Source organism: Balaenoptera physalus (assembly GCF_965194825.1).
Source record: "Balaenoptera physalus genome assembly, chromosome: 9".
Taxonomy (NCBI): domain Eukaryota; kingdom Metazoa; phylum Chordata; class Mammalia; order Artiodactyla; family Balaenopteridae; genus Balaenoptera; species Balaenoptera physalus.
In genome coordinates, this window is record NC_138888.1 from 72,508,142 (window position 1) to 72,534,173 (window position 26,032).

General features: G+C 38.6%; 1 protein-coding gene and 1 long non-coding RNA gene across 2 annotated transcripts in view; one reads left to right on the top strand and one right to left on the bottom strand.

Moving 5' to 3' along the window:
* LOC309666548 overlaps positions 1-18,504 on the bottom strand; it is a 31,192-nt gene extending 12,688 nt beyond the window's left edge. The window contains exon 1 of the long non-coding RNA XR_014267169.1: positions 1,262-18,504. This is a non-coding gene — a long non-coding RNA (uncharacterized lncRNA). The remainder of the gene's footprint in view (positions 1-1,261) is intronic.
* Positions 1-26,032, top strand: part of CEP162 (centrosomal protein 162) — a 221,251-nt gene that overhangs the window by 96,122 nt on the left and 99,097 nt on the right. The gene's annotated exons all lie outside the window — the stretch shown is intronic.

Here is a 26,032-nt window from a genome sequence, read left to right on the forward strand (position 1 = left end):
CTTAGAAAAACAGATTGAAAAGTGGTGTGTGTACTCATCAATGTCTCTATAATCTTGTGGATACTTTCATGTCAGAAACTTGGTCTTAAACATCTTTGCATACCAGAGTGCCAACTGCTGTGTGTGGGATAGTATTGATAGAAACTTAAATAATGTGACATTGATGAAAGTGCCCCATCAGCATGACATTGGGGAGGTGGGGTGGAATCAACAAGCCCTATCTTGTTGCCATATGCAACTTAACTCATTAAGTTATATTATTACATTACATCATTAACTGAACCACAGAATCATATGTGCACAGACTCATCAATGAAAAGAATCAGATATGGGATTCTCACCGGTGTAATTCTCTAAAGAGATTCTAAACAGAACAGAAACTAGAGAAGTTGGCCTTTGGTGTTTGCATCTGGCAAAGTTTGAGAAGGAAAGGATAGTGAGTGTCAGAAAATACTGAAAATGCTTTGTTTATTTGCTTAGATATTCAAAGTGAGCCATTTGCCAAATTTAGGGACCCAAGTACAAGACTGAGAAACAAACAAGTGTTTCTTCTCAGTCAATAATAGCTTCTAATACCATCTGGAAACCTACACCAGTTAAGAAAGAAACAAATAGGCCTTTTTTCCCCTTTCCTTCTGAGACCTCAAAGCTTGTAAATCTGGGATCTGTTGGGTAGGGAAAAGGAGAGAGTTCCAAAAATGGAGGCCCTCCATAAAACTCCAGCCCCCTGGCAACCAAGACTTCAGTTCATAGAGGCAGTCAGAGATGATGTTTGTTCTGATCTCAGTGGTTCAGGAACAAAATAGAGGTTGCTGCTATCTCATTCCACCCTGAAAGAGCGTCATTGTGACCCAATTTAGAGTTCAGTCCAACCCTGTAAATTACTATGATATTTTTATTGATACCATGAAAATGTACCCTCGTTTCTCTATTGTCACAAAAGCATGTTGTTGAAACACTTAAAATATCTTGGCACGCTTTAAAAGTGCTTTTTACAAAAGAGACATGAAATTCATGGTGCATTTCAGTCAACATGTCCCTCACAGCGCTTTCTCTCCCCGTCCTCAAAGCCACAGAATAAAACAGAGTGGGTCCAAACAAGACCTCTGAACATTTTCTGATGGTAAGAACATCTGGGTACCCAGGAATGGCAATCAGTGTTACAATCTTCTCTCATATCCTAATGTACACAGGAACAGCATTAAGCTAGTTTTATCATCAGATTTCACTTTTCAGTGAAGTTTTAACTACCAACCCTTACCATGTCATTTCTGCGAGGGAGTCTTGTAGTTCACCTCCCATTTTCTTGCTTTCCAAATCTTTCTCTTGGCGGGTCCCAGCCTACTCCTTTTCCTGCCTCCTCCATTCATGCCCCATTCAGAAAGCTTCAGATCCGATGTGACCGCTCACCATTCCCTCGGCAGGAGTTTTTTTTGAATCCTGTATTATCCTAACCACACAACAGTTTCCAGCCATCAGGCACATAATCTGAGTTGCACATTAGCCTGGAAATGGACTTTTCCCCCATTTGGTTATCTTATCCACAACATGTGCAACAATTACCTCATTCATGCTTGTGCTGGTTCCAGAGATTAACCCCCAAACTGTCATGATAAATGTACAATTTAAAAAATAGTCAGTTTCCTCAAACTTTATTTTGTCAGCCTTGTTTTAAATTTCATCCCCTGTTATGACGTGGCTACTAGAGCTTGTCATCTTTTATACACTCTCATTTCCAAATGCTGGAGCCAAAGATGATGTCATATGTTCTAGTAGCACCGCACTTATCTAAAGGAAAAAGCATACCCAGAACTTTTTCTAATGTTTTTATTTGTTATAATAACACACACAGCACAAGTTGGAAAACATATTTTTAAGGGAAACCAATGAGACAAGCTTTAACCTTTAACAATGAAAAGGATTCCTTGAGTATTTCAAAGGAAAGACAAATTCTGTTCCTGAGACCGATTAGGCACTGACCGGCAGAGGTTTTTTTTTTTTTTTAATGAGTGTTCAGTACAAGCAAAATCACTCCATTTATTAGTCAAGCAGCAATTTTGTCATAAGCATCGTGCAGGTATTATGGAGAGTGTTAAGAAGTGAGGGATTGTGTTCATATCCAAAAGAATTTAACATTTTATCTTTTTAAAAAAAGGAAAATAAAAGAACACGACGATTCTTCCATTTTCTAATTAACACTGCTAGCATCATATTTAATCAGCATAAATGGAAGGTGGTGTCATGGGAAACAGAAGACCAGGGCATGGTCTTAGGAACGTGATACTGGACGAGTCTCTTACTTTTCCTCATTTATTAGAGATAATATGTTTTATCTCAAATTGCTTGAGGAAGATTAAACAAGTAATTCATGCAAAAGTGCTTTGAAACTATAAAGTACTACTATACAAATATATGGTATCATCTCTGCCAAGTTTCAGCCCCCGCTCTTCATTTTTAAAATTATCAATAAAGATGTTAAAAAAAATAAAGTAAAATTATCAGAGTTGGCACTCTACCCCATTTACAGTTTGTACATCCTTCTCTCCCAGCAGTGACCACCCTGTGTTATAATCACACCTATGTGATTGTTCCTCCTACTAGCCTGCAAGATCCTTCAATTCATCTTTATAGCTCCAGTGCCCAGGGCAGCCTTGGTACATGTCTGTTGAATGATTTACTTGCCAAGTGAATGCTTATATAGAGCCCCCAATTTTCATTAACTCATTTCTCATTTTCCATCTTTCCATTAAAGCCTAAAGCTCTTGTCTTTGCCTCACTACTATACTGTCTACAAGAATAATGTTAATTTTTGTTCTACCTCCCAAACCTCCTCTTCTTCTTCCTTACTCTTCTGTGGAATTTTCCCTTTGGCCAAGAAGAGAGAATTGTTACCATAACTGAAGCCACCACATGTAGGAAATTTCACTGAAGTCTTAGGAATTACTCTTTAAAATTCATGGAAATTTTGAATGGAAACTCATGATATAACTGAATTTATCTTAATAAAAATAATACTTTTTCTCCTAAATATTTGAGTAAAATGGGGGTTTTGGAAAAATGAGCCCGCATATTCAAAGACCCAATATCTTGGCTACACAAAGCACAAGAATAATCTATATTAAAAGTTTTATTAATGTATAAAGATTAAGGAGGAAATCTGACCTCAAAAGTAAAGGTAATTTAACTGTATATTCTGAGCATACCATTACCACCAAATAAATTAACTAAAAAGTCTGGAGAACGTAAGTAAGCCATTTTTTATTTTTTAAATCACCTGGGAAGGCGTTCGTTTGTTTAATAAAATGAACAAGCCTAGTCTTGCATTCTCATTTAATTGGTCTGTTAGACCTCATGAAAGCATTTTTTAAGCTTCCAAGGTGCTTCTACTGCACAGTCAGGGTGGAGAATTTCTGACACACACCCAGAACTGAGAAGCACAGAGGAATATGTAACCTAAGAACCTGGGAATAAGAAACAAATACCTCCTACGAGTTAAACTCCAAAATAGGAATCCAAAGTTGCAGAGTACAGATACCTAACTTAGAGAGAGAGAATGGCTCTCAGGTGCAGGATTTATGATTAGGGTGTTGATAGGGCTAAAGAAAGGATATTTCAGTCAGAAGAGGCACTGGTCACCCATGGAAGCATGGAGAAAAGAATCAGAAAGATCAATATTGACAGAATGAGGACAGCATTGTTCTAGGGAGAGGAACTCTGATCTCCAGGTACACCCTCCCATGGAGGAGGCAACCCCATCCTTGGGTGAGACACAGGAGCCTTAGATTCAAAATGACCTCGGGCTAAATCCTGGCTTTAATCACTTATCAGCTGTGTGATCTTATGTAAATCACCTAACCTCTCTGATCTTCAGATCCTCCTCTGAAAAATAGTTTTATCATATTCAAATGTAAATCCATGTAAATTAGCACAATGTCTCCTATGTAGTAAAAGCTCAATACTGGTGACTATTATTATTATTGTTATTATTAGCTATTGTGAGTTGATGACACAGCTATTGAAATCACTCAGTTAACACTCTCCTTCGTTTTCACACTTACTAAGCAACTTTCTAATCGTAACTTTGCTTTCCATAAAGGTTTATCTATTGGGAAAGAATGTAATGATCAGTGATCAGAAGTGGCTGATCTACTGAACAGCTCTATTTCTCATCAGAAATTAATAAATTAGAATTTTTGTTTTTATATATCAGTCTTTTGTGACCGTGGTTACTGAGTTTCCTGGAATAAAGTTACTTATACTTAATTTTAACGTCAAATGTTTTAGCTTTAGCCTAATGTTAAGAATTAGCCCCTGGGCTGTAAAAACTGACCAGAGACCTCCTTGGATGCCACTGGGCCTGACCTAGACCAGGGCCCTTCTCATTCTAGTTGCCTTCTGCTCCAAACTGCAACACATGGGCTTAAAGGAAAAAAAAAATTTATTTTTAATTTTTTTTATTTTTATATTTTAATTTTATTGGACTACAGTTGATTTACAATATTGTGTTATTTCAGGTGTACAGCAAAGTGATTCAATTATACATATACATATACTCATTTCTTTTTTAGATTCTTTTGTCATGTAGGTTATCACAGAATACTGAGTAGAGTTCCCTGTGCTATACAGTAGGTCCTTGTTGGTTATCTATAAAAATATTTTTTTTCTTTTTTTTTTTCAATTAGATCCTCAGGATTCTCCCTTATAAAATGAAGATAACTTCTTTTCCACTTAGAGAAGACCCTTTACCATTTCTTTTAGGGTAGGTTTAGTATCGATGAACTCTTTATTTTTGCTTCTCTGAGACGTTCTTTCTCTCTCCTTAGATTCTATTGATAAATGACAGTCTTGCTGGGTAGAGTATCCTAGGTGTTAGTGGTCTCAAGCAGCAGGGAAGGAGGGAAGGGACAGCACAAGAAGGAAATGTCAGCTGGTTGTCACAGAGAGAAAAGAGAATTCAGGCTCCAGGGTTGCTGCTTCTGGAGTGGGAATTCATCTTTAATGCATATGAGGTGCAGACTATCTGCATTATGATTTTTGAGGGTTTTTTCTATAATATTTGGGGGAGAGGAAATTTCTTACAAATTAATCTTTAATTCTGTTTTGGTATATTTTTTCTCTCTGTCCTAAAGAGTACAAATAGCATTTTCTTATTCCCATATGAAAAATCACTCCCAATGTAAGTTGGTGCAGCCACTGTGGAAAACATTGTGGAGGTTCCTCAGAAAACAAAAAAATAGAATTACCATATGATCCAGCAATCCCAGTCCTGGGCATATATCCAGACAAAACCATAATTCAAAAAGATACATGCACCCTGATGTTCATAGCAGCACTATTCACAATAGCCAAGACATGGAAGCAACCTAAATGTCCATTGACAGAAGAATGGATAAAGAAGATGTGGTACATATATACAATGGAATACTACTCAGCCAGAAAAAGAATGAAATAATGCCATTTGCAGCAATATGGATGCAACTAGAGATTATCATACTAAGTTAAGTGAGTCAGAAAGAGAAAGACAAATACCATATGATATCACTTACATATGGAATCTAAAATATGACACAAATGAACATATCTATGAAACAGAATCACAGACATAGAGAACAGACTGGTGGTTGCCAAGGGGGAGGGTGTTGGAGGAAGGATGGAGTGGGAGGTTGGGTTAGCAGATGTAAGCTTTTATATATAGAATAAATAAACAACAAGGTCCTACTCCATAACACAGGGAACTATATTCAATATCCTATGATGAACCATATGGAAAAGGATATAAAAAAAAGAATGTATATGTATGCATAACCGAATCACTTTGCTGTACAGCAGAAATTAATACAACATTGTAAATCAACTATACTTCAATTTAAAAAAAATGAAAAAAAAGAAAAGAAAAATCACTCCCAGAATTTGATTTCATTTTGTGACCTCCAGTAGCTATTTATGAATGATGTGTGAATCATCTGAAATATTTTTTCTAGAAATGTCATTGAATGTTTCATTTCCAGTTGAGAAACAGCTGAAGGGTTCTATGCATACAGCATACTTATTTTATGTATTACAGAATTTTATGTATTACAGAATTTTTGCATATCAAAAAGAAGTGGACATCTTCATACTGATACACAGCATACTACATGCAAAAAGAATAACCTTATCCATGAGGAAACAGTAAAACAGAAGGAAGTGTGTATATGTGTATTTTCATTGTAGTGTTGTTGTTTTCATCATATTTGTCGCTGAGCGAGAGACAGAAGGCAGTGTTGGTGGAATTTCCATGTATCTTTCAGTCATCCTTTTTGTGGGTCATAGGGCCTTTACAGACTCTGATGAATGTCATGGTCCCTTGCTCCCACAATTAACAGACACAAAATTTTGCATTCAGTTTCTGGGGCTTATGGATCTACTGAAGTCTATCTATGTCCTAAAGGCCCAAGGTTAAGAACTTCTGCTCTAAGAAATTTCAGAATCTGGCCACAGTGGGGTCATGGTCTCTACTACAATGGATCCAGATTCACTTAACTTATTTGTGTTTGTTGGATTCAATTTGTAGATAAAACTACATTAATCTCTACCTTGTAAAAGAGGAAAGGCTAGACACTCAGTACCTGAGCTGTTTCCTCCTAAGAAAGACAGTTGAGACACCTTATGATGTCCATGAATCTGGAAAATAATGTAAAGGAGCAGGAGCCATATTGACAATGTACTCACAATGTACTCACAAAACAATGTGAACAGTAGCTCTAATGTGTATTTTATTATATTTATTATATTTGATCATTTTAATCCCCCAAATTGATAGGAAGCCCCATAATATAAAAATATACATCTATATAGGCAATTATTGAAATTTTATTTCTATATGACTTGAACATGAGGAGCTGAAATACACTGCCTTCTCTCTTTAATCCATTGCCATAGGAACAGGGTGATGTTTTCTGCACTGGCCCCTACTTGTGGCCTCTTATAAGTATTTAGGTCTGAAGAGATACAGTTAGAACTAAATAGAATATTTCTGAGAGTATGGATTTTTACTTCCTGCCAAGCATTCTATTCTCATATACCCTTGTGACCCTATGGAAATGGGAACCATGAAAATATTTTCTGGCTTGGAGGTTAATCTATAGTTCACTTTTTCCAATGTACTCCACCAAAGACCAGATGGGATACTAAAATGAACTAGATTCTAACTACAAAGCACCCTTGTAGCCTGAGGCAGGGGAAGGCATTACAAATATGTGTGCTATGTGGAAGTCCCAGCGGGATTTCCACAAAGAGCCTGTCTGAAGGCACATGTCCACTCTGGGAAGCAAACCACTCTGAAATTCCCAATTCACTCTCAGCACTGATCCTGCAGCCTGGGTACGAAGGCCAATTGGAACCATGTGTATGAACAACAGCTCTGGGCAGATTGCCGTGCCCTTGCCACACTGCCTTGTGGTTACGGTCCCAGAGCCTTCCCAGTTCCACGCTTGCAGAACAAACTCTCTAAAGCCATTGACTTAGCCTTCTAGAAAAAGTGTACCTCTTGTGATGGGGAAATACAAGCTTTGGCATCATTCAGGCCCAGGTTGAATTCTGGGTCTCCCGCGTCTTAGCTATATGATTTGGAGCAAGTGACAATCTCTGGGCTTTATATCCTCATATGTAAAAGGGATAATTACACCTATCTTGCAGAATATTACAAAGATTAAGAAAATAGAGTAGCAAAGTGGTTAAGAGTTTTAAAGCTCTACATTGTCAGCTTCAGCTTCCTCATCAGCAAAGTGGAAATAACAAAACACTTACCTAATAGGGTTCCTGGTAAGGATTCAGTGACTTAATATATTTAAAGGGCTTCAGCCAGAGTTTGACATGTATTAAACACTTAATAAATGTTCATATTATTTTTTTTTAAACTTATCCCCTTTTTAAAAAATTAATTAATTTATTATTATTTATTTTTGGCTGTGTTGGGTCTTCGTTTCTGTGCGAGGGCTTTCTCCAGCTGTGGTGAGCAGGGGCCACTCTTCATCGCGGTGCACAGGCCTCTCACTGTCGCGGCCTCTCTTGTTGCGGAGCACAGGCTCCAGACGCGCAGGCTCAGCAGTTGTGGCTCACGGGCCTAGTTGCTCCACGGCATGTGGGATCTTCCCAGACCAGGGCTCGAACCCGTGTCCCCTGCATTGGCAGGCAGACTGTCAACCACTGTGCCACCAGGGAAGCCCTATAAATGTTCATATTATTGAATAATGCCCCTATAATATTTAGCAGAATGCTGTGGTAAAGTAGGAACTCAAAAAATGGCAATATTATTATCATTTTATTTCTTCCTAAACATAGTATGAAAGGAAACTGTAATGTTTATTTCTGTGATTCTACAAATTCAATATGTTTAGTGTCCTCAAAAGCATCTCGTTTAAAATGTCCTAAAACTTCATATACCATATCCAGATTGTCTGTACCAAACTCAGCTTGTGTCTGTTCCCCAAATTTTCTAAGGATATAAAGCATAGGCTGAATAAAACAGATTCAGTGAAAGCTAAAGAATAGTGCACAAGGAGAGAATGTTGGTCCAAGATAAAAGGTATGTGATGGAAGAATTTAGTAATCTCTACCCAAAATACTCTGGTCCTTTTGGAAAATCTCAACAAGAAAAATAAAATATTTTCAAAAAAGAATCTTTTCCTAGTGGCCAAATGAAAGATTTGTATAGTATTTTACTCAAAACAGCAATTTTTATTCTGCAGCGAGGATACTTTAAAGAGGAGAAAGCACAGTTGTGTGCATGGCCATGAAAATGATTCCAGGTGCAACGAGCCCTCAAGATTTATATAACTCAGCTCTTAATTTATTTCCTTTAATCCACACGATATTCCCCGGCTTCTCAATTGTCAGCCACATGTTTCTCAATAAAGACCATGGTGGCACCAAACTTCCAATTTAGATGCTCTGAGTGCATTTCTTGAGTGGCCAAGATGAAAAGTAGTTACTGTTTTTAATAATTATTTCTCTTGTGATATTTCCAGAGGAAAAAGTCAAAGGTTTAATGCCAAAACTTGTAATTCTGCATAGAACCTGTCAATGGACACAGGGTTACCAGAAAGCCGGACTGGCAAATTCTGATGGTAATGCCAGCATGGAGCGGCCCTGGAGTTGATAAGAAACTATCTCACTGGTGTAATGCATGGAGCATGTAATGCACGGGGAGAAGGCAGCTAATTAAAATCGAAGTCCATTGCAATCTCAATATAGAAGCATTCTTTGAAAAGAACTATAATACAGGAATATTAACCAATGGGCAACATGCTCTTGTTATCTAAGTAGCAAGGAAAAAGAATAGAAATCTGTGTAGATAACTACAAGAACTATAAAACTATAATACAAGTTTTAGTGAATGAAAGTTCAAACTCAGTTATTAAAAGTCAATCTTTTGAGAGATAGAAAAAAGCTTTTATCTAGAAGAAGTTCACTTTCACACCTGCCTGCTTGTACTTTACCTGCAAGAACAATTTCTTGCAGTCAATTAAGTAAGCAGAGGTCATTATGCAAACAGAAAAATTTATTACATTTGTTTAAAAATCATATCCATAAAAAAAATCTATGTAAAATTAGAAGTTCAACCAGAGTGACACTATTAACGCTTTCCTCTAAGAGGTCTGAGTAAGAATTCATTAGAATGGAAAGGTAATTTGTGAAAGTTTTATATGAAAGATGATATAAATCCCCCCTTTTAATATTAAACATTAATTTATTACATCCCCACTTAAAAATAGTGAAATCTATTCTACACCATCAGCTACCATTCAAAATTCCAGGAGAAGCCATTTTGTTACTTTCTTCGTGGTATTCCAAAGCCTTTGTTAATATAAGGAGCAGTCCTTTCTAGTTGTGCAACATGTGATGAGAATTTATTTTTTAGGATAAACGTCCAAATGAGCAATTTTCACACGCTCTGAGTGTGGTGTTCATGTCGACATCAGGCAGAACAAACATGGCTTATGAGCAGAGGTTAAATGATAGATAAATCATTTCATGAGCAACATACTTAAAACTCTTTCTACTCTCCATGACTATCAGTGCCTTGGTGCTGTCTTTATCTTTGCTACAGCCTGTGTTCTTTTTTTTTTTTTTTCTTTTTAATATGATTCCCAGCGTTTTGATGTCATATGTTTTGCCTTATTCAGCCATTTGGAGTACAGGTGTGCCACTGTGTTTCTGATGGAGTGTTGCTATTCCAGAAAGCTCCATCCAAAACACAACCCCACACATGTAATCCAAACCCGAAGATGAGTCAGCCACGGTGCCTTTGCTCCAGTTCTTAAGAGAACGCCTCACATAGCTCCACAGAATATAGAATTAGTAACACACGCGATAGTTAAGGAATAATCCTGAACTTGAAAAGATCTCCATCTTCCTCTATGAATTTTCAAGGAAGAAATTTGGTTTTAAATTCTGTGTGCATTCTACTAGAATTACAGTCAGTGCTTTTAGATTACAAGAGTCTTTCCTTGGCGAATGAACCCCCATATACACGCCTTATACCACCTCCGAAACGGGGACATTCCACAACACTGGTTCAATTATTTTTTCAATAAGAACAAGAAGCTTAAGAGAATTTCTCGCCATGGAAATATTCCCTCAAGTGCCGGTCAAGACGCTATGGATCCTGACAAACACGTCACCCAATTCTTATGTCTTTGAAAATGTTTCAGTTTCTTATCACATTAAGGAAACGACCACTTTCCCAAAGCAGGCAACAACAAAGGGTACAGCCTGGTTTTTAGGTTAATCTGGGTATTATTTTCAAGGCACGCTTTGGAGAGAGCCTTTGAGCGCTCTGTCGGAGGCTTGTCTCTGCCAGTGTTTATTTCTTGTACTGATGCAGTTCAGAGGTGATTAGTGAAAAGGATGCTGAAAGAAAGGGAATAAACGAGTGGACGGGCGTCATCGTCTTTGTGCTCTTGTTCAGAGCCCGCACGGCCGATTCCATGGGGACGGATTTGGCACTAGGTGGGTGGCTGCCTGACTTCAGATGCTCAGCTGCCCACGCTCCCCGGACACTGACAGACTGTCCCTCCCTTTGGGACCCCCAGGTGATGAGTCTCTGACCCTTTAAACAAGAAGACTGAGTACCACATGGTGACTCGAAAAAGTGCTATCTCAAGATGCAGGACTTTACGAAGAACATTCGCGAACATTCGCACGCCGCTTCGCTGCCTGGGGTCGGTTTGTTATATTGTTTTTGTTGGTAGAAACTACCTTCCAGTCTGCATCCTTTAATAAAATAGAGCCCCAGACGAATAGAAGTTTCAAGCTGGGAGGAACTGATAAACCATCTAGCCCACACTTCTTCAAGGATTCAAAAGATAACATGTGGGAAAACACTTTGTAAACTGAAAAATTCTCCCTAAGAAGAATGTATTTTATTTTGAAGATGGGGGCAACCAATGACAAGAGAATTGTGTCTTGTCTACTGTACTTTAAGCTGATTGATAACGGCATAATTAATTTTAGCATTTTCGTACGAAGTCTTAATGACAAAGTGCATTTAAAGTTTAAAATTAGACCATCGGTTCTGTGACTTCTGTTTTGAATGTATATTTTTGGATGAGGAATTCAGGACGTTTTCGTGCAAAAAGTCTGTCTTACAACAATACGTGAAACGCCAAACAAAGAAGTTGTCAACCACAGCCAGAACACTTCTGTAGAGGTGACCACACAATCTGACCTAATGGAAAAAAGTACAAGTGAGGTGTGAATTATTTCACAGGACAGACAGAAACACTTTGCCAAGGCATGTTCTTTGGGTAAAAATAAAAGAGTGATATAAACTCTTGTGTAATATTTTAATACCAGAAGTCTCCCCATGCCTTTGTCTAGGGGTATCTGCAATCCGAAAAGCAGAAAGGTGTAGGTGGCTGCCCAGAGAGGGGCCATCAGATTTCCAATTCTGTCTCCGAGGATCCGTAAACTAACAGAGCCACAGTGCTGCAGAGAAGCAAGTTCCAGGCCCTGTTCCCACACAACATCGCACAGGGAGGCACAGGAAAGAGACGGAACTGCCAGACAGGCTCACACCTGGTTGATCTCAGCCGAGGTGCCGGATGCCATGGTGGCCAGGAAGCCAGCTGTTTCTTTACCCCTACACGTTGGGCCCATCAGTGACGCTGTCAGGTTTGAAGGAGTGAGGGTGAAATAATTGTTCATTGACTTCCGGATGTCCCCCAGCATCCACAGCTCTCATGGAACCTGCACGTCCACAGTGAGCAGCTCGAAGAGGCCTGGCTAACAGGTGGAATCTGGTGGAGTCACGTCCCTGCTGGGATGTCGGCTGAGCCCACCACCCTGTTTCCTCATCCTCTTTTTCTTTTTTTTGGCCGCGCCTTGCGGCTTGTGGGATCTTAGCTCCCCAACCAGGGATGGAACCCGGGCCCTTGGCAGTGAGATCACAGAGTCCTAACCAACGGATCACCAGAGAATTCCCTCCTCATTCTTTTCTATGAATGCCTTCCTGCCCTCTGCACGGACCTCAGGATTCCCTGGCCCAAGCTCGCTCCAGTTCCTCCACTAAAACCCTCTCCCACCTCTGCCACGGTGCCTCTTAGCTGCTCATAATGTGTTAAAGAAGAATCAGGGTATTGATCCACGAAGTGAGAAGTTGAGAATTCAGAGAGAAAAAAGGAAGGAAGTGTAGCAGAGCTGACTTTACTCAAAGCTAAGACATTAAATGCCTTATTAGAATTTGACTCATTTTAGCTTCTTCTTAACCGTGGGCATCAGCAATATGGGAGAAAATGGGTTAAGAATTTGGAGTGATTTTCATGTTATTAACTAAATGTGACACGTAAGACGATCTTGAACGGAGAGATTAAAATCCAGGGCACTTCAGTGACATCCCAAGCCCAGAAGGTGCCAGATGTCCATCCACCCTCTTGTGTTTCCGTACCAGGCCCCCTTTTATTTGTTTTCTTTTACAAAGTGGTGATACTGGGAACGGGGATGTATAGTGTCGCTTATCCAAGTAGCCCTGTCAAAGCTCTTGATGACAACTGTCAACACATCAACCACCCCCGCCTCCCTGGTTAGAGGCTGTCTCCTATTCACCAGGCCCAAATCTGGCAAAACCAGGAATCCAGTGGCAGAACTGAAACAGACTTCATTTCTCAACTCCACCTAGGCGGAGATTTCCACCCACCCTGACTCCCGTGATTCTCTTCCATTTCCGTAATGGAGGGAAAAGACTGCATTCAATTCCTCCAATATCATATTAGGAAATTTAAAACAAATATCCACTTTTATAGCTTAAATTTGGTCCTGATTTACCTTCTAAGCTAATAAGAGGGATGAAAACTGGTTATAATGTTGAGAGTGAATCTCTCATGTCCAGAGAGGGAATCTCTCTCTCTCAGTGTGGTGCTTAGGATAAACATACATTCACATACTGTTTGTTATACTTCAAAAATTAAAAAAAAAAAAGTTCAGTGCAGGGAAAATTTTTCTAGCTGTATTTAGAGAGTGACCTGAGATGTGGGAAAGTTGTCTATTGCTTATGTTATTTTTTTCACCCACTTTTGAATTCTTTGAGGCTACATTTCCCCTGAGTTAAGCAGAGATTGCCACCCACCTTGGCTCTTCCTGCCTCTGCCCCAACAGAACCTCTTTGTTGTTTTATCTAATCAGATTCAGAGGCCCTGCTATGGTTGGCTCGCTTGGATTTTTCAAGGAGGTTATATTTCTTATTTCCCAGGCTTCAGAAGAACTAAAAATAACTGGGTGAAAAATCTGAAAGGCAAAGCTGCTCTATCTGCCAGCATTATAAGGAGATAGGATCCGGCTCAACCAGAAGAGAGCGTATCTCTGTCCGTCTGGGATGATTAAAGCAAACTGGTATCTGATACCAGTTTGGTAGCTACAGCCTCTGGCTTTTTGGATGCTCATATTCAGTAGACTTATATTTTTCTTATTTGTCCATTAACACTATTCATGTGAACACCTCTGCTTCTGTGTAAAAACGAAATTGCCCTTAAGTCATGATTGGCCTTCACCTTTCTGTATCTAATATTGAAAAAAAAAACAAAAACAAAACAACAGCTAGTGGAGTAAATTTAAAGTAGCACCAATGGAAAGTGTTCTATCTGAGTGGCCACTGTCACCATTAGTCCACTTCCAGCCACCTTCTACACTGTAGTCTCATGCTGATTCTTTTACCACTCCCTGTCGAATCTCATCCAGAAACCTGAATAGTGTGTGGCCCTAAGGCTCATTATGAAGGATTTGCTAATCAAGACAAGCAGTCCTCTTTTCAGGAGGCTTTGCTGGCAGAAACATCCACCTCTGTGTTTTTGAAAGACGGATTATGCCCATGAAACACGGGTGAGGGAACATCTGTCATACGTGAAAGATAAAATATATCTGGCTTTGCCTTTTCATGTGTTATTTTTCAGAGCCATAAAACATTAAGAGACTAAGTCAGGGGAAAAAGTTCAAAAAAGGAGTTTGTACCATTAACTCTGCTAGGGCGTAAGAGGAGATATAGGATTTCAGTTTTGAACTTACAAAAATATGTGAAACTAGAGATTATGAAAATAAATATTTAGCCATATTCCTAGTTGTCTTTTTGTAAAGGTTAACGGTCTCAAACTGAACTAAAAGCAAACGAACAGTGGTGAATTAAGAACTTTGTTCAAACTGCTTTCTTTGTCGTGTTCACAGTGATAATCTCGCCTGACAAAGCTAAGCAATAAAAAAAGTTAGACTCTCCAAGATAACACTGAAAAGTGACATTGTGATCAGAAAGCATTTACATACGACATGGAAATTTTAATAAATAATCCATCTTAAGTATAATATATAATAACATATAAATATAAATGAGTTCAATCATCAGATTTGCCAAATTGTTTCATATAGCTGAGCTAAGTCCCAACTGATAAGTCAGAATAATAAAACTGACTTAAATGGGTCGTAGGGGAGTGATGAGTAGGACCAGCGGCATATGGGAACAGGATCATTCCCAGTGTCTTTTGAGTTTTCCATACTGGATCACAAAAATGGTCGGCGGAGATTCTGGGTTCTCTGTGTGGCTTTTGCAAAACTTTTTCTACTTCTGACTATATTTAAGCTCTGCTCAGGGCGAGAACATCGCTACCCTATTCACAGCTCTTCTCCAGAGCTTATCAGTCACTGGTGCTCACAAAATATTTGTTGAATAAATAAATGAAGGAATGAATGTGTGAACAGCCTGGGTCGAATTGGTCTCTTTGGGGATGATAGATTTTAAATGGGAAATACAGTATAAGAAACACAAAACTTTTTGTTAGCGTTGATGATAACGTTTTCTTTTCCCTCTCACTCTTAAAATTATTTTCCAATCTAAAACTTTGCAAATAAAGAAGTAGAAAATTTAAGCCATTATCTGCAAAACGGAAGGCTTCTTTTACTAGCTATTCCATGCAAAGTTTTGTTTAAGAGGAACGAAGGATGAGTGGATTCGCAAGGAGCAGGAAATCTCTTTCAGGAACTTTGTGTCTGATATAAAGGGACAAAGAGAAGAGAATATGGTACAAAAAGGCCACAAGCAACGGACAAAATACTACTTTACAAAACTGAAAACGGTCAATATCTGCATTATTTTGCCTTGTCCAGTAGCCCTAGTGCTTATTTTCATCCCCAAAGCTTGTTTTGCTGGAAAATGCTTTTAAATCATCACAGTTTGTTCCAACCCTGCTAGGCGTTTGGAGGCAAAAGGCACCAACACTTTTGCACAATATTTCCATAGGTCTACCCTCGCTCACAGATTATAAGTTGGGAATATCTTGACAATATCTATGCAGTTCAAGTCATTTTGAAATGGGATCTTGTACATACAAAGTTTTAAAAAATACATATCTCCATAATAAAGAAAAGACATAGTTCCCCATATACGTTAAATGACTTCACATACTCAATGTCTCTCTCATCTGTGTATAAGCACATATCTCTTCTGTAATACATATGTGCACACATATAGGAGAAGTCGGTTTTGAATGAAAAAGTCAAAGAGAACAAAGTGGAATCCCACTTCAAAGGGCATTTGATAAGTACGCCCATGTTAAATGTCTAGGAAAATAGATCAGACCCATTTCTCTTAATTATTTGCCAAGCGCCTAGCAGAGCCAAGTATATTACCAACACTATCTTGTATTTTAACAGCCCTGAGAAATAAGTATTACTGTTATTCCCATCTTACTGATAGAAAAAAGAATTCTCAAGGAGGTGAAGTAACTTAAAGCCCAAGCCACACAGCTCTAAATAGCTTAAATAAGTAGGCCTCGTTCTCCTGACAAAGCCATTGCTCTTTCCAAAACAGTCTAGTGGTTTGTTAGCTGTGTTCCATGTGTAGCCGGGCATTTTTGACTGGATACTGATGGTTTAGATACCATCCCAGTCTCCGCACACACATTCATACATATGCATACACACACAAGCACACACCTTTACAAACATATCTGTTTGACTTCATTTATTTGCTTTTGTTTCTTTTTTTTTATGAGGGTGAGAGACAGTAAAAGAAGTTATAGATGGATGGGATGGGATGGTTATCTGTTCCCATCTGGACCAGCAGACTGGATTTTTTAAAAAGGCAATAGCTGTAAGCAGATGGAACTGTTCAAATGTGCTTTGGGTTGTGGAGAAAGGTATGTCAGAGCATGAGAGGGAAGACCCTTACGGCCCCCTGTTGGACACCCCACACTGTTCTGGGGCCCAGCTTAAGGAACTTGGAGAGTGCCCTGAGACAGTGCCCCTGGTGTGGACATTGGTGATTTCCTGGTAGCAGTGGCAGGTACAGCTCCCCACATGGCACTGCCAGCAGCTACCAGAGGCAACAGGAGCCGGGGAGGCAAAAGAGAAACAAGGCAAACCCACTGGGGAGCACAAGTAAGGAACTGGGGGACACTTTGGAGAGAGGCTGTGGATCTATGGTTACAGACCCACATATGTCAACATACAGATGTCCATTACACCTGGAGCCTTGGGATTCTCAGGAGGGGCCTCAAGGCCCATCTTGGGAATTGAGGAGGAGACCAAACAGGTGGGACTTCTGGCCTCTATGCCTATTTCAGCCAGAGCCTCTCTATTTTCTAATGTTTTATAAACTGGGATTCCACGCAATATGTCATTTGAAAAATATTCTGCTGCTTTAAACATGTAAATTACAAATCTAAACCATAGTACCTCTCTTTTTTCCAATTAAAATTGAGTTTGATTTCCCTTCCGCAAGTTATACAACAAAATGACAGGAAATGGTTGCAAGAGAGAGTGGTTGCTGTTGATATTCCCAAGGATATTTTCTTGAGCCAGCTATTTACTTACCTATAACTCTCAAAGGTGCTTCATCTACTCTGAACACCTAAAAGTCATCCATATCATTCCATCCCTTACTTCTCTGCTCAAATTCAGTTCTACATATGTGACTGCCTACTGGATATCTCCAACTGCACCTTACATTCCATAATTCAACATATATCCAACCCTCTTTAGCTTACCTAGTCAATGGCCCCAGCACCTATGTACCCATCCATTCATCCAAGCTAGAAGCCTCAAAGCCATCATCAACTTCTCCCTCCACCTGACTCCAGAAGTCAGGAAACCAATACATTTAGCTTCTGGAAAATCTCTCAAATCCTCTTTCCCTCTGTCTTCCTCACTGCCCCTTTCTTTTAAAGCCCTTATTATCGCTCACCTGACCATCACAATAGTCTTCTACCTGGACTCCTTGTCTCCATCCTTCCTACCAATCTCGACATGGACAACAGAACTATCTTTTTAAAATACAAATATGATCATAACATTCCCTATTTTAAAGTCTTCAATGTGAAAAAAAATATTTGGCATGACATATGAGACCCTTCACACTCTACCCTAACCTTCCTAACTCAAACATGAGTGCTATTGACCTAAACAGGGTCATTTAGTTGCAAGAATTATGGCCGATAAAACAGGAAAGGAATTTATTACAGGATATACTGAGGAGCTCACAAAAATTTTGGAAGGGTTGAAGAACCAGACTCAGAAAAGGCAGAAAGAAAGGGAGGGAAAGCAGAAAAACCACAGCCCAAAGCAAACTAGACAACCAAGAGAGGAGAGACTGCCACTACTGCCACCACAGAATAGTGGTCCTGGGCTTTGAACCTCCACTGCAGCTCTCTCTAGACACTGGGCGTGGCACTGCCCCACAGCCACTGCCTCTGGAAACTGGAACCCCAGTGATGCTGTTAACACCAGAAGGATTCTCCACACAATGTGTTTTTCTGCTTCTCTTGCTCCATCCGACTGGCAGCGCCTAAGTTAGCTATCCGTTCCTTGCCAAGAAGGGCGGAAGTGGGAAAGGCTGCAAAAACAAGAGGCAGATTTTTCAGTGTCATAGGGAGAGGCTGGCCATAAAAAGTGGAATCAGATGCTAGACAACAAAAAAATCGACAGAAGTACAATCCATGCTTCAGCTAGTTGGGCTGTGCAACCTTCTCCAAAGGAGACCTGTTCCCTTTGCCTCTTTAAAAATGTTGAGGATATGGGGAGGGGGAAGGGGAAGATGTGACAAAGTGAGAGAGTGGCATGGACATATATACACTACCAAACATAAAATAGATAGCTAGTGGGAAGCAACCGCATAGCACAGGGAGATCAGCTCTGTGCTTTGTGACCACCTAGAGGGGTGGGATAGGGAGGGTGGGAGGGAGGCAGATCCAAGAGGGAAGAGATATGGGAACATATGTATATGTATAACGGATTCACTTTGTTATAAAGCAGAAACTAACACACCATTGTAAAGCAATTATACTCCAATAAAGATGTTAAAAAAAATAAAAAAAAAATGCTGTTCTCAATATTGAAAAGATGATTCCCTGTTTTCTAATAAGGGAGCACCTATCTACCCCTGGTCTAATGTCACCTCCTCTGTGAAGCACTGGTTGGTGTCTTCAGGCAGAGCTGGCGCTTCTTTTGTTTGTGGTCATCACACTTAACTGGAGCACTTCTCACAGGGTGTTGTCATTATTATGTCATTTCACAATTCAGTGTCCCATCTCAACAGTGAGTTCCTCATGGCAGGGACTATGTCTTGATGTCTGTGCCTTCAGAGCCAGGCATTGTGCCTGGGACAAGATATGTTCTCAGTAAAGTTTGTTGAATAATTGTTGTGGCTCCCCTAAGGAGAATGTTTTGGAGTCTATGGGTGATCCTTAGGAGACACTGGCCTTGACTGCCAATAGTAGAGGCACCATCTTCCCCTTGCCCAGAAACTGACAGTTCCCAGAATTTTACAAGACAATTGCAAGCTGGAAGGCACTCCTGGCATGAACATTGCCCATCAGCCTCATAATCAGCACTTCTCAACTCGGTTCTCAGCTCTAACATTCATTACGGTGTGGTCTTTGGCATAATACAAAGGTTACAGCTGTACCAAAACTTATGTGCAGTTGTTTTATTGCCTAAACTAGTTATAGTCTGGGTAGTATAGAAACTGTGAAAAGTTTTCCATTATTTCATAGGTGAAGGGTAAAGTAATTTCAAAAGTAATCAAATCCTGTTGGGTAGGATCATATACACTAAAATTTATATTGTCTTCCCTGTGTTATAAAGACTGTAAAGAAACCATTTTCTCTACCTAGATTTCAGATTGCAAATGAGATAAAATTCTTTTAACTTTTTTTTTTTTTTTAAAGAAGGCATTGGGTCTTTTTTTTTTTTTTTTTTGGCTGTGCTGGGTCTTCATTGCTGTGCACAGGCTTTCTCTAGTTGCGGCGAGCGGGGGCTACTCTTCATTGTGGTGCACGGGCTTCTCATTGCGGTGGCTTCTCTTGCTGCGGAGCACAGGCTCTAGGCGCGAGGGCTCAGTAGTTGTGGCTCACGGGCTCTAGAGCGCAGGCTCAGTAGTTGTGGCGCACGGGCTTAGTTGCTCCGCAGCATGTGGGATCTTCCCGGACCAGGGCTTGAACCCATGTCCCCAACATTGGCAGGTGGATTCTAAACCACTGTGCCACCAGGGAAGCCCTCTTTTAACTCTTCAATGTTGCACAGTATGTCAGTATAACAATATAAAATTTGATAAATTTCAGCATATAGTATAGCTATTAAATTTCTAAAGGCAATAAACTTCATACTAAGTATTAAATTTTTTGATCAATAACATAACTAGAAGATAACATATTCTTTATACTATTAATATTATCTGAAAGGTAACAGAAAGCGTTTTTGAATAATGTACATTTTTTTTAGGAATGAGATATTCTACTTGGTATCCACTTAGATGCTAGCCTGAAAGTAACATGTTTCTTCAACAAGCTGAATGTCATTTATCAGCTGAATGTCTCTTGGAGGAACAGGGAACTATTGTTCTTCAGGCATTTTAGAGATAGTCGTCAAAAACCATGGTGATTATTCCACCAACATGCACCATTTTCCTTTGCCAAAAGGAAATTAACCTAAATAGCTAACTGGAAAAAGAAATGATACCATAGCTGAAATGGGAAAATTGTGTGAGGAATAAGTATACATAAATTCGGGGGAAATGTAATTATTCTCTTGTCGTGAGACTGGGTGAGATACTGTTTTTACACATCTGTAAACTTATTTTTTTCATTTCACAGCTTACGGCTTTCATCAGTGTGCTTGGGAAGATTTGGCACTCCAGCAGTCCTCTGAAATTTATTTTGATAGAATTTCTTGACCTTGGTTTTTGAGAGCCTTTTTATTCCAAATGATCTTGCTTGGGTTCTGTCATAATATGTTGGGCCAATGTAGGTGTGAGCAGTATTCTTATGAAACTATTAACATGTATTGTTTGTCCTTTCCCTACCTCTGTCTCTAAACTGCATTCTCTTCTTTACCCTGGGGCTCCGTCTTTGGTCCAGAATGCCAAGAAATCAAATAATACGTGAGTCTCCAGCTTTAAGAGGAAATGCTTAGATTCACCGTGACCTAGATAAACAACAATGGTAGGAGGAAGTTTGTTACAAGTTTCAACCCTCATATCCACCAGTCCTAGTTTAATATTTATTTATTTTGCTATTAGAGCATTATTAATTTGGACCCCTTGCACAACATGAAATCTTTATTACAAACATACAATAACTTACTTTATTTTCATTTAAACTATAAATACCCTTAAAAGTTTACTGATTCTTCAGTCTTCTGTGGATTTTTTAAAATATAAAACTCTCACATTAGGAACTGCCCATGGAAGAGGCATAAACATGGGAAATGCAACCATGTTTACAGTAACTTCTCAGAAGATTAAAGCCTTGATTGTTTTTTTAATGAAAAATGTATTTTTAAATATAAATTAAACAGGAACTTTAATTTTATCTGATAATTTTCCTTACCAAAAAATCTCAATCAAAACATTCACAAAATATAAACAAGAGTAATGCATACTTGCATGTTTCATATTTTACTTTGTACTTTCCCTCTTTTTTCAAACTTAAAAAAAAAAAGACTATACTTCCAATACAGATAATTAGAAAAATATAATAAAATACCTAGAAAATTAATCAAATATGTCCCCTAGCCCAGACAACTTTCATGAATGGCCTATGCATTTTTTTCTATGAGGTCATATGTATATGTATTTAACAAAATTCAAATTATAAGTTCTAAATTTGATATTTGAAATACTATCCTATCCTCTGATTTCAGTCTTTAAAGATTAGAGAACTTTTCAAAATTTATAAAGAAATGGAAAAGAAAATAGTCTTTTGTTCTTGAAGAGTTGCCAGAACTGAAAATGTAAAACAAATTCAGCTTAGTAGTATATTCTGGTTGTTACCCAGACTTTAAATGACTGTTGATCTGAGCCAAAAATATATACTTCTCTTCTAATGTCAGATGCTACCTTCTCAGTAGCCTGCCTGTAATTGGTTTTCACTCCATTTCCTGCTTACCCTGCCAGCCCTGCCTCTCTACCCCTGTGATTCACCAGGCTTTGGCTATGCTGCATAGGGCTGGGAGTCCTCAGACCGTCCAGTTTCATCCTCCTTGATGGTAGATGTCTTGGCCATTTGTCTGCCATGTTGCCGGATGTTTGGGTTCAAACAAAGTGTATTTGTGATGGTGACATTTTCAAGGTCTATACAGGGTCTATCTCCACAGTTAAAATCATATCTGGGACTCTCATGAGAGGGCTTCCCCGCTAGTCAGCCTAGGACCTCTTCTTAGATTTACACAAAAAGTATGTTTTTGTGAATATGTGACTTTATTTCTTCTTTATTTCTTGCAGTGTCAATTTCAACTAAAATGAACTCAAATGTGTCTCCTTTTAAAATAGTATCAAGAAATCAGAAACAACCTTGAAATGGTCATCATCTCATGAGTTTTACTCTTTTTTTTTTTTTAAGAAAAATAAAGCATTAACACCCCTCTTCACAGTGGAGAAAAAGGAAGGGGAGCATAAATGCTGCATCTGTACCGATGTATTAGAAAATAGCTTCTCAGAGTAGGTGAACAGCCTAAATGTGTTTACAGTAAGTCCCCTACATACGAACCTTCAAGTTGTGAACTTTCAAAGATGTGAACATGCCCCTGTATGCCAGCTGTTGTACTGTACTACTGTACTTTTGAAGGTACTGTACTGTAAGATTTTAAATGTTTTCTGTATTTTGTGTTTGTTTGTTTTTTATGTATTATTTGTGTGAAAAGTATTATAAACCTATTACAGTACAGTACTATATAGCCCATTGTGTTAGTTGGGTACCTAGGCTAACTTTGTAGGACTTACGAACAAATTGGACTTATGAATGTGCTCTTGGAACAGAACTTGTTTGTATGTAGGGGACTTAGTGTATTTTTATAAGAGGAAGGAAATAAAACTGCTGAAGTTACTTTAACTTCTTACATTAACTTATGAGAAAAATGTGGTAAAAAATAGCAAAGCTTATTTAGACTTTTCAAAGACATTGGGACCGGGTACCTTATTCCAAAGGTCATCACCAATGGTCATCCTCACTCTTAGGACTCTGAGGAACCCTCTTATGGAGGAGTAAGCAATTAGTCCAGATTTTTCATTTATTCCAAGTCTCTCAGAATTAAGACACAAAATGAAAGAATTTTTCCATTGATGCGATATTTATCCAGATTAAGAGAAGCAACTTATTCATCCATTTACTAGACCCTGGGAGGGTGCAGAACATGTGGGATGACTCCGAGCAACTGCTGAGCTGATAGAAGAGATTTTGCAGTTCCCACATCTCTCATTGTGCCTGGACATTTGGTTTTCATTGCTGTCTCTGAAATTAGAGAAAGTAATAATGGATCACCACATTTATAGTGTAATTGTAATTACTCCTACCTAGAAATAATGTGCTTGCCCATGCTCAGGCTAAAGGACAATCTCTCTATCTAATACACAAGAGTGGGCTAGAAGGGCGGGGGGACAGCATTACCTCCATACATATGACAGTCATTTTAGAAAAGTTTTAAGTTACAACTTAAACCATTAGACAATAGAATGGAACCAAGAGACAATAAATCCAATAGTTTCAACAACTAGCTATTCTACACCTACTTGTGCAAAACATTGGTATGATACAAAAATTCATAACACAACAGCCACCCTCAATGAATTTATGATCTGGTAGGAGAAAGAGAAAGAGCAAGTATTCAATAAGTAAGTAAGTAAATAAATATTTTAAAACATAAATAACTTTTCTACTAGAAATATAAGCAAAGAAGAACTATTGTTTCCAACTTGAAGTATCAGAAGGTCATTGAAGGCTTGGGTGTGAGCATGAAATAAAGCTAAATTGGATGTTCTTTTCCTCCTTATGCAGTTTTCCCAAAGTTAAGTGGATTCCTTTAATAAGGTGGTGGTGTTATAGAACTAATGCTACTCTCAAAATCGTTGATTATGGAATGTGGAACAATGCAGATGGTGGATTATTCAGGATTTGTCTTCCTTTGGCTTTCACCATGAGAACCAGTTCATTGCTCATAAAAGCTCCTGCAGAGAGCAAACAAGGGAGGGGATGGATATGAAATTCATTTTGGAACTTGTTAGAAGCATTGGTGAAAGGTTTGGTGGAATTGTAGAAACAGTCTCTTTATATATATTTTTTCTTTCACAGAAACCTTGTGAGATTTATATGGTGACCAGAAAGTGGTACGTGTGCTTTGGCTTTCTGGACAAAGGAGTTCTTCAAAGAAGGACTTCAAGAAAAAAAATCAAAAATTTCCCCCATTTCATATCAAATATTGTTATATTTTTCCTCTTAAGATTGATTATATAACCCAAACAAACAAAAAACATAGTAAAATATTTCTCAACTAACAGAACACATCAGTATTCACACAAGTAGCAGAATCTATTTTCATGTTAAAATTGATGGATGCTAAATTTAATAATGAATCAAGCAAGTGTGAGCATCAAAAAAATCTAAAAAACAAAAATTTTTTTAAACCCAAAAAATGACTTTAAAATAATTATTATTATCAAGAAAGGAGCATGAATTAAAATAATAAAATCTGTGGTGAAGATTTCTGAAGCTCCAGATTCTAATCGGCCTCTCCCGGCCACCACACACAGATGGTCATCGTATATAAAGACGATTTCAGATATAAGCAGTATGGAGGCTTCCAGAATTTGAGAGCCACTAGAAGATCAGAGATTAAACCCAGTAAGAGAGAACTGACTCAAAAAAGAGGACAAAAATGAGGGGAGGAACAATTGTATGGACATTAGTGAAGACTAAGCTTTGGTTGTTTAAACAAATAATTCGCAAAAATGAATTCCTCTGTTAGTCACAGACTTGTGGTTTTATTACTTTTAAGGCTTTTTGATAGTTCCGATGCCTCTGGGGCTCCAAGAGACAAATGAAAAATGTCTTTTTATACACTAGATTGGAAAAATGGAATAAATAATAATGGTGATAATAATAGGTATCAAATCATCGTTGACCGCATACACCGTATGACATGCTTCATGCAAAACAACATGACAGCTAACGTGCATTGAACATTATGACGTACAATCACTGATGAAAATTTTTATATGTTTTAACTCATTTATTCTTCACAACGCTATGGTGTAGATTCTATTGTTGTATTTGTTGGATGAATGAGGAATTTGGGATGGATGGTGTCATGTTTTAATCTAAATTTCTTGTGTAAGTCAAATGCAATTTTTCTCAACCAGGATTTTGATTGTCCAATGTCAACTCATGTGCCACAGTATTTTTTAGTCCCCATTTTTTTAATAGTGGTAAAATACACATGAAATTTACCATCTTAACCATTTGAAATGTACAGTTCAGTAGTAAGTACATGAATATTGTTGTACAACCTGCAGAACTCTTTTCAAATCTTGCAAAACTGAAAACCCATACCCATTAAATAATCCACAGACCCACCATTTTACATTCTGTCTATATGAACTTGTCTACTAGATATTTCATAGAAATGGATTCACACAGTATTGGTCTTTTTGTGATTCACTTATTTCATGTGCCACAGAATTTTTGAAAACATATAAAACTATGCCAATGCAAAAATATTAACAATCATTTTGGGGCTTCTCTGGTGGTGCAGTGTTGAGAATCTGCCTGCCAATGCAGGGGACACGGGTTCGAGCCCTGGTCTGGGAAGAACCCACATGCCGCGGAGCAACTAGGCCCGTGAGCCACAACTACTGAACCTGCGCGTCTGGAGCCTGTGCTCTGCAACAAGAGAGGCCATGATAGTGAGAGGCCCGCGCACCGCAATGAAGAGTGGCCCCCGCTTGCCACAAGTAGAGAAAGCCCTCGCACAGAAACGAAGACCCAACACAGCCAAAAAAAAAAAAAAAAATCATTTTACAAGGAGGTTTTTCATTATTATTACTCCCCAAAAAGGGCAATGACAACTGATGACTTGTGTGTTTTATAATGCCAATGAAAATTATTTTAACTTATTGGTTTTTTGCATTTCTAATAGAGCAAGAAAGGTTTTAGGGACTTTCCTGGTGTTCCAGTGGTTACGACTCCATGCTTCCAATGCAAGGGGCACAGGTTCAATCCCTGGTCAGGGAACTAAGATCCCACAG